The sequence below is a fragment of the Rhipicephalus sanguineus genome, chromosome 3, assembly GCF_013339695.2.
Source record: "Rhipicephalus sanguineus isolate Rsan-2018 chromosome 3, BIME_Rsan_1.4, whole genome shotgun sequence".
Classification (NCBI taxonomy): Eukaryota; Metazoa; Arthropoda; class Arachnida; order Ixodida; family Ixodidae; genus Rhipicephalus; species Rhipicephalus sanguineus.
In genome coordinates, this window is record NC_051178.1 from 6,061,546 (window position 1) to 6,069,912 (window position 8,367).

The 8,367-nt window shown below is 41.3% G+C and overlaps 1 long non-coding RNA gene across 1 annotated transcript in view; it reads right to left on the minus strand.

Annotated features, from left to right (window-relative positions):
- Positions 1 to 4,512: 4,512 nt before the first annotated feature.
- Positions 4,513 to 8,367, minus strand: part of LOC119386427 (uncharacterized) — a 30,960-nt gene continuing 27,105 nt past the window's right edge. The window contains exon 3 of the long non-coding RNA XR_007415305.1: positions 4,513 to 4,800. This is a non-coding gene — a long non-coding RNA (uncharacterized LOC119386427). The remainder of the gene's footprint in view (positions 4,801 to 8,367) is intronic.

Sequence of the window (8,367 nt, forward strand, 5' to 3'; positions counted from 1 at the left end):
TGTTCTTCGTAACCCGCACTAGCTAATCTATCTACTTGTTTATTGAAACTGTCATTAATTTGGTGGGGACAAGATTACCTACTACACGGAGGCATAGCCTACTCATGCCTCCGTGCTGCCTTGGCAAAATCTTGTCCCCACCAAATTAATGACAGTTTCAATAAACAAGTAGATAGATTAGCTAGTGCGGGTTACGAAGAACATGTTCTGCGCAGATCAGCACAGAAGTTGGTTCGTCATGTGCGCAGTGGTGTGTCTATGGAGCAGCCTCAAAAAGATAGGAATTCTGAAGAAAAGAAAAAGAAATGTGTCTCAATACCCTATGCACACAGTATATCGCATAATCTGAAAAATGTAGGCAGCCGATATGGAATACATGTTGTTTTTTCTGCTCCTAACAGACTAGGAAAAATCTGCGCGAGGCTGGATAGGAGGCGATCAACAAAAAAGGATAGTTTTCGGTGCTCTGTCAAGCACGTTGTTTCGTTTGTTGAGTGCAGGACTGCAGTAGTATACTGTTTGCTCATGTCATGCGGGAAGATGTACATCGGCCAAACTGGCCGGTGCATAAATACAAGCTTGACGGAGCACAAGAGAGCATTAGCTAATAATGCTTACTCACACATAAGGCAGCATTGTTCGGAGTGTGACTGCTCCCCGCTGTTCTCTGAGACTGAAATACTTTCCAGTCACAGAGATCAGGTGACCAGGGAAGTGATCGAGGCCTTCCACATCGCAAAAAGAAAAGATTACTGCATTAGCCAAGCATCGATAACTTTGAGCGATTGCGAAGTGTGCTTTTTAGAAAATATGATGTAGCTTGAACGTCATTGTAGCACGTGGTACACCGTCTTGTTGTATATTAACCATGTTTTTCTGCGAAATAAACTAGTTGAGAGTGCAGCGGTGTCCCGTTCGTTCCTTTTGTGTCTGTCGTCGTGCGCTGCTTCAAATTTAATCATGAACTATCACCAACTCGCCCAACTTTCGACATTACTGACACTTAATCACACACCCGTAAAGTCAGCCATCTCATACAAATATCTAGGACTTCACCTACTATCCGACGTATCCTGGAACTGTCACACTGATTACATTCTTGCAGCTGCTAACCGCTCCCTTGGCATGTTAAAACGTGACCTGCGTCACGCTCCTGCACACGTGCAAAAACTTGAGTATATTACCCTAATCCGCATTAAAATTGAGTACGCTTCAGCTATATGGGACCTGGAACAAGCTTATATCATTGATAACATAGAATCCTTGCAAAACCGTGCTGCTCGCTTCATTTTCTCTGACTACTCTTGTTTCATTAGCTTCACTGCCTTAAGGTAGGTCACTACCTTCGAGAAAAATTTTACAGTTGCAGTCCAAAAGTTATAATTATGGTTTTGGCTTGTAGGGCTTAGGTAAATTTAAACATAGAATTATGAAACTGCTAAAAATGTAAAACACAATATTTATAAAAATCAAAATCTGCCAAAATATGCATGTTGCACCAACAGTCACAACTACAATATGGTTGGTGCGATTGAAATGCAACTTGGCAGCTATGTAGTAAGGGCACTATCCTGTGCATCTAACCTCCATGATCACCCCACCTCTAATCTAAGGCACGTTAATATAAAAAGAATGAAAAAGTTTATATTTGACAGGTTTGTTTTGCACACAATTGGCCATAGTACAAAAAGGTACTGCTCATTTTCAATAATTCTGCTTGAGTGCACAACTCAACCTATAAAGAAGTAGTATGCAAAATTGTATGTAAAAATGTTTATCAGAAGGAAAGTTATCACTGTTCGCTTAAGTGTAGGATGCAAAAAATCATGTTTTGAGAAAAATGGCTTTAAAGATTTCAGTCGAATGTACATATAATAAAGAAACAATCAATATGTCTGAAATTCTCCAGCATCATAGCTTGGGCCCTCCTCTGAAGTGGCGCATTCTCCTTTTGAGCGAGCTGAAGCACACATATTTTTTTAAGCTCATTTGTGTCTCCAGCTGACTCTCATCTATGTGCGCCACAGCGAGTCCACGCTTGGTATATTGATTCCATAACTTGCGTTGATGCTTCTTTTTTGTCCTATACTTTGCCATATTTCATGGAGTACTGTAACTTTCTCCTTGAAAGGCCACAAATGAATCCAAGAACTTGAAGTGGTGTACGAAAAAGCACAGACGGCCGAGTAAGAACGCGCACAACTTAAACAACAGAGTGCCGCATCCGTGTAGTGGAAATTTTCAAATAAATCGAAAACATCATGCCCCACAAGCTTCAGAATGTACTTAGACACTTAGCATTATGTAATATGTATAAGGAAAAACATTTATGACGACATGGCAGGTGTTGTGGAATCAGAAACCTTCAGTTTCGGTTTCGAATGCGTCTTAGGTTGGAAAAATGGTCAGAACTGTCGAACGGCTTAAGATAACTACATAATTTTTTTGCTAAATATTCTTGATTAGACAAGGAGCTTGAAAATGTCGAATTCAAAAAAATTCTGTTTTGAAGGTGGTGACCTACCTTAAAAGATTGTGCAGGTCTTGATAACCTTTCCATCATTGTAAACTTGCCCGTTTTATCTCTTTTTCATAAAATTTATTATCATCCGTTCCTTCATGACGATTTTTTCAGTCACCCTTAGCCATCTTTCCACACCGTCATCACCCTCTCAAGATCAAACACATCACATGCCGTACTTCATCTTTTGCTAATTCAGTCATACCAAAAACCATCATTGAATGGAACCAGCTGCCTCGTAAAATTGCAATAGAAAGCAAAATTCAGAAATTTAATGACCTTTTAAACCTTAAAGTTTAATGTTCTGCTCTATTCTCAATTACCCATTTGATTCTTATTTTGTACTGTATTATGTTATTCTGTTATCTTGTGTTGCATTATTATGTTGCGTTTTTAAATATCTTTTTCAATATTTTCAATATGTCTTGCGTTATTGTGTTGCTTTTTTCAGTATGCTTAAGGAAGTCTTGTTATTTTTGCTAATTTTTATGTTTGCTGTCTCTGTATTGTATCTTTTCTTCTTTTGCTACCCCCCTGTGTAGTACCCTCCCAGTGAGGGTGTTCGGGGGTTTCCTGAAATAAAAAAAATAAATAAAAGTCACCTCTTCACTTACCCCTTTCAGATGCCACCTATGAAGAACTGCATGTAAACGTGTCAAACTGACACAACATTATTTGACGGCACTCAATATTCTATTGCAACGAAAATGGTGTCATAATATACCAATTTAGGTGTTATAGTAACTCGTCCTAATTAAGTAGTAATTAAATATCTATTTATCCTGAAGACGTTGATGTTCTCTTTTGGCATAAATAGAATGAAATTTTAGGCTAGAAATACTGTTAAAATTCATTCTTGGTTATGTACATTTTGAGCAAAGGAAAATTATACTTTCCACAGTATGTACTATGTTCCTATTGTGTTGTGTTCGTTGTCCTTTTGTCCTTACGCAGCTAACATTGTATAATGGCGAGTTTATTGTTTGTTGAATAACTTATTTTCATGCTGCATTTTATTTCTTGTCTGCTTGGTAACCACTCCCCTCTATAATGCCCTATGGCCTTGAGGGTAAATAAATAAATACACAACAGTAGACTGCAAAATGAAGTTAAATGAAGAGAAGTGTATTACGCAGGAGGTTCGATTCGTCCAAAGCTCGATATATCTTGATGTTTCTTAGCCCCTAGTTGATACAAATAGCAAAATCGAGTGGTGTACACAATTGTGTACATAGCGTGTCAAATGGTTAATATTCCTCACGGCATTCCTTGCAAGCACTGAACGCTCATGATGCAGTCCTTTTCATGTCGAGTTACAGTCCGATTTTAGGTGTCTACACTCCTTTAAAGGCCAACTCCGGCGATTTTTCGAGGTCGATGGATCTCAATGAAATTCGCTGGGTACGTTCCTTTGCACGTTTCCGTCATTTATGCCAAATTACAGGCTTGAGACATGCGCAGATTGTTTGCAAATGAATATTAAAGATTGTCTGCAAACGCCCTCCTGGCTTCCCACAATTATTGGCAACATTGCGTCTGTGACGTCAGTATTGGTAAGGCGGCGGAAGTGACGCAGCCGAGGGCACCGCTAACTTCGGCGCTTCGGCCGCTACAGCGAGCGTCTGCTGTGCACAAGGCAACAGACAGCGTTGGTTTGGCTGGCGCTTCGCTGGTTGTCCCGGCTGTCACAGTTTTCATACTCCGCGCCGGCGTCACCGGCATGCCTTGCACGACTTCCAGTTCGTTCGTAACAACGTCTACGTCATACGTAGACAGTACACTCGGTTGGGTTTCGGTTTCGGTGTTGCGCTTTTTTGCTTATTTAAAATTATTCTCCAATTTGCTGAGTATTTCTGCTATCGGGCCCGTAACAGGAGCGTCTCAGGAACATAAAAGCACCATTACTTTGACATGGCCAAAAAATCGGCGGAGTTGGCCTTTAAGAGATGCAGTTGGCCTGTTTTGGAATAAACAAAAGCAAAAACTTCCTGCATTAAAAAACTATATTTTTATTATTTTTTAGTCAAAGTAATATGAAGTCTCAACACTTCCAAGCTTGCTCTTGTAATTGTTGGGTTCATTTATTATTTTAGTGAAGTAAACAAAGGTTAAATTGCACAATAGTTTCACATTAGTCACAATGAAGAAGCATCCAGAAATATTGCACGAAGGCAGGTGCTGTCCTCGTCGCAGTACTTGTCCACAATGAGCAGAGCATTGGCACCTGATGGTGTTCAAGCTCCTTAAGGACCCAGATTCACACTTTATTGGTGGTCAGCCTGTAAGTGGAGGAGATACCAAAGTGTTTTTAAGTACCGAGTTCTGCGACTTGCTCTCTAGTGACTTTTTATTCTAGCTTTGCGAAGGAAAATGAGGAAATGGAAACAGTTAGAAATCCTAGATGTATCAGCACCATAACACAGTCAAAGAGAAGGCATAAAATTGAATACAAAGCACACAAGCAGCACACCAAAGAGAGGACCCCACAAATTCGGCAGATCCCACGTACCGTGGGAGTCGATGTTATGCGAAGCATACGGCGGGTAGGTGACTGTGGCGTAACCTTTTTTTACTGAGCGACACGTCACAAAATGACGCTAAAGATTTGTATAAATTTTACACGCACACTTATATGTTGAAGAACCGCATATGTGTTATATAACCAGTTGTTTACGGTTGGGTAACGCTGCCAATGGCAACGTGGCTATTACCAACCCAGAAGTGGTAAGCAGATATAGCGCTTATACGTGTCCCCAGAACGCACGCACGTTTCACGAACCCGTGTGCATGTGTGCAAGAAGTTCTTGACAGTTTTTGAACAAGGGCATCACCACCGTGATCATGAGCACCAGAAGCTGGTCACGACTTGTTATAGGATCCGGTCGCGACCGTGGTGACGAGGGGTCCATGTGTAGTGAAATATGTGGTATAGTAGAGCTGTTGGAATTTGTGGATGCCTCGGTCATTTCGCCGACAAATTGTCTGTCGACAGAGCCGGCGACATGTCGGAACCTGAAGCCACCCTTCGCGTTGGTGAGGTATAGGTCGTCGAGGCTCGTAGGCCTGGATAGTGCTACGTAGACCAACATCAGTGGATGGTGTTTGTCGTTTTTGTAGACTACCTCGGCGTATGTGGCCTACGTAGCATAGTCTTTTACAAAACGGCTGTCAATCAATCTGGCGTCATCCTCGGTCAGCATGAGGCCATCGCCCAGCCTCGTAAGAAATGAACAGGACACTGCGTCGTTCTGGCGGACTAAGTGCGCTTTACGGTGCGGTGATGTGGATATCATATGTAACTTTCGTTAATGTATTCCTCCGGGGTCGAGCAATCTAAATCATAGGAATACAAACGTAATGTTTATTAGACTGCTATAAAAGCGGAGCCAACACTGGAACTACAGATGTTAATCTGATATGACGCCTGTATCGTAGGAGTAGACATCGTAGGAGTATCATTAGTGTTTATTGCTTCTTGTAAAATTATAGCCAGCACCACAACCACAATTGACCTGGCACCGATATTACGCCTGCGTGGCTGTTTTTCCAAACCATTTATAGACCTGGCGTGGCTCAGTGGTAGAATACCTGATTGCCACGCAGAATGCTTGGGTCGATTCCTGCGGGGATCCTAATTTTCATTCTTTCCATTTGGTTGCGTCGACGCTGCCGATGTTGGTTTTCCTTAACGCCTAGCATTTAAGTTAACAATGTTTGTTCTCGCGTTCCTGGGTAGATATAACTGTCATCACCTTGTCGCATACCCGTACACCGCGGCCCGTGGTAAACGGGTATGTGCCACACGTGTCTAGTGGAAAGGGTTTGACGACGTACGCGACAAGATTTTAACGTTATTCATCTCATGACCCGGCAGTCATATTCGTCAAATCCTCTTACCCTCCCATGCAAAGTTTGGTCTACACCAAGGTAAGGTGGCGATCATGAGAGCACCCAGACGTAGGCGGCTAGATATAGATAGATAGATAGATAGATAGATACGTAGATAGAAACGCTCAAAGTGCCAGAGGTTCGCTAAGAAATGCTTCGCATTTAAAAATGCACACAATGCTATGCATTGCTAATGGAATGTGCTCTTGATCACAAATTTCTATCACTAAGCTTATCAAGGTATACTTTCAGCAAGCAGCACATCTATAGGGCACGCACATGGAGATACATGTCAATATGAGCGTACACTATTAAGTTAACGTGGCTCACATTTTTCTAATGCTGCACGGGCGCATGAGGACTGCCATGTGGAGGCGTGGCAATGATTGAGAGTGCATGTGCATTGAAAAGCAGCAAAGGTGGCTCGATAAGCCATGAAAGCACCATTTGCAGCAAAAAAAAGAGAGATTGATTAATTTGCATTATTAGTGTGTTGTTACTGCCATGTATGTGATTATTGTACCAAAGTCATTAAAATCAAGTTTGGTCATTATTATTTATAAATAAGTGAATAAATATACAAACGAAGTAAAACTGTGTTTTGTTTGCATTACTTGGTTTCTTCCACACCCCATGGGCATCGGCGAAGCTTGACGAGACCATCAGAAGATTCTGGGGATGAGGTATATGAAGATATCTCAGTTTTAGCTACTAGTGCTTATGAGTAATTCAGTTTTTCAAAGCTTATGCAAGTTTTGAAGGCCAAAATGCAAGGACTTTCAAGACCCTGTCACAAAGTTATTCAAGGATGTGAGGCAGCACCCCAAGTAAGAGTATTTCGCTTTAACAATTTTACCAGAACATTACAGATAGCTTCATTGCATTAAAAATACAGGAAATCGATTAGAAATGTCCAGTCCTGCTCACAGCGAATTCCCAATATGCACGAAACTTGACAACTTGTATGCTGGGTAACCTTCAGTTCTCCGATTCAACATTTAAGTGTAACATGGGCCTGCAGTCTGTTCTGTCAGAAAACATGCATGGGATTTTCGGCCACTTCTTCACACACTTGTCCAGCCCAGCCAGAAGAGCAAGAACTCCCAAGTCTAGTGATTGGCAAACTGTAAATGTGAGGTCTTAAGGAAAGTAATTTGGTTGAATAATTTTGAAATAAAGTAGTTAGAATTGAATATATAACATATTACACAGAAAACAGCAGTTTTATTATGATCCAACGACCTTGCACAACAGTTTTACGAACGAGAACTAGGCATGTGCAAATATCACTTGCGCTAGTGTCGTCTGGTCTACTTTTGACAGTGTCCCTTTGTGCTGTTATACCTGCAATGTCCCTTTCTTGGTGTGAAGCGAAGTTGAAACAAACTTATATTGAATTTAGGATTGAATATGAGTAAGTTGCAAGTTATACCATATAGTAAAATATTTCTGTTTAAAATTTTCCTCCCTGGCCCATATAACAAGCTCTTAAACTTAAGGGCACAGGCTAGGCCCTATACCTCCCATGTATTTTAAGGTGCATTTAAGACCAATTTCCTTGGAAACTACTACCGTAAAATACCAAGCAAGCACCCCTACCTGAGCAAGCGCACCCTTCTCCTTTTCGGGAGACTTGAAATATGCGCCAATGAATGAGCAATGATCAATCAAAGACACGCCATTGTCATTACAGGTAACATTTTGTCCTTGTGGCGACACGGTCTTCAGCTTGCTTGCACGAATGCTCCGGTCTCGTTCTGTTAGTAGCTGAACCGTGTAGATCTCCAATTATACTACGCTCTCCAAACGTGACTTTGTCAACACGAGCATATCTTTTGCCGTTGCAGCAAAACAACAAAGGTGCAAATAAACTCAAGATAAGTGCACAGAACCTGTCTCACACTCAAGGCAAGTGGACTTGGTAATGCCGCGAGTATTAAAGATCTGTACCATGTGCC